Below are 1,806 nucleotides of genomic sequence, written 5' to 3' on the forward strand. Positions count from 1 at the left end.
AGCTGAAAATCAAAAAACAAAAAAGCGTTGAAAACACATTTAAAAAACGAACACAGTCCTAATCTACCATAAACGTTTCGAAATATAACGCGTGACGTTCGAACAATGATTACAAAAAAGGTTTGATTTTAATAAAAACAAAGGTGGCCTGCTATGATTTACTCGAAGCTAAATGGCTGAATAAATCAGTTGTGATAAAAGATTTTATCTCCTGTCCTTGATAAATGGCGCTTTGATTGAAGCCCTTTCTTGTTGTGATCCTGTGTTTACCTTTGAAGCAAGGTCATAGATTGGTTATAGAAAAAGGTCTAGGTCACTTGTGACTGAAAAATGGGTGTGTTATACATAGTCTAGGTCTAGGACACACTTTTCAATGGGTTTGAAAGACTCCGTGACTCATACAGTCTTTCAAACCTTTAAAACAGAGTAAATATTACATTTTTAACACGCTTATATTAGCTTCAGTTGTTACTATGCATGTAAGGAAGTCTTGGCATATTAATTTGACCCACTTCCCGGTCTTCGATTACGACGAAATTTTGCACGCTCTGAGATCTGATGACTATACGTAAATAGAGTGTTTTTTTTTTAGTTTTTAAAACTACATATTTAATAGTATCGTTATATTTTGCGCAAGTTCTTACTGGAGATAGGTACATATTATTTAAAAAATCAGGGTTAAAAATAAACACCGATAAATAATGTTTATATTATCCATTCAAGGAATACAGTAAATTGTTAGTGGGTGATGCAGTAACCTTACGTAAACAAATCGTGGGTGATGTGCAAGAGGAACTAAGCTGACCCGGCCCACATAATCTCTAATGTTCAATAACAGTTATATTTTTATTGCAAACAAGAAAATATAATTTAATGTCACCCGGGGATAGTGTAGATTCCAAACAGTGAAAGAATTGCCAAATCGGTTCTGTAGTTTCAAAGGTTTTCGGGAACAAAAAAAAAACAAAATCAGAGTAATGCATCTTCAATTATATAATACGACTTAGCAATTTTTATTGCAGTTTTTATTGGCCAATGCTAAACTAACAAGATGTACTTAGTTGTTTACTGCACAAGCGTAAATGTAATTCATATCGTACGAAACGAGGAAGACATGAACAAGAAATATAACTACCGTCCCATTTTTCACACACTATGTCTTAAACCCCGCAACAAACAACCCAAAAAGATCGACCCACTAGCATATTCCTTTTTAATTTGAGCTCACTAGCCGACGAAGCAGAAGTAGTTAGCCAATAGTTTTGGCAAGGGCCTGCAGGGGAAACCATTCATATTGACTAATGTTTCCTCGTAGCCCCTTTATTACGGACTACTATCCTCCTGGAAGATATTTGTAACTAAAGTAGCTTCGGATCGACGGAACGGTAAAAATTATCTTCGAACGCCTTTTGTGGGACTTTTGTGTTGGTAAATAAAGAGAGTAAGGGTTTATTTTTTGAGGAAAATTCTGATGTCCCTGAAAAAAACAAGGCTATTGTAGTGTAAAAGTATGGAATGTTTAATTTTATTGGTGACTTTGTACCTAAATAACTAATTAACTTCGACAATGTTTTTAAAAAGTAACTGTGACACAGCAAAATACAAAACCTTCAAAATGAAATTCCTCGATTTCCTTTGTACTGCCGCATACTGCACTCGGAAAAAAAAAAACCTACAGTACAATGAAAACGAAATGAAAATCGTCGCCCTCGCATAGAGCGTACCTTGACCGTGCACTAATAGGGCCGCGCGCGTACCCACTGTTTCATATAATGACAGTGATCGCTCCAATGGGATAAACGCCTA

The sequence above is a fragment of the Helicoverpa armigera genome, chromosome 4 (genome assembly GCF_030705265.1).
Source record: "Helicoverpa armigera isolate CAAS_96S chromosome 4, ASM3070526v1, whole genome shotgun sequence".
NCBI lineage: Eukaryota > Metazoa > Arthropoda > Insecta > Lepidoptera > Noctuidae > Helicoverpa > Helicoverpa armigera.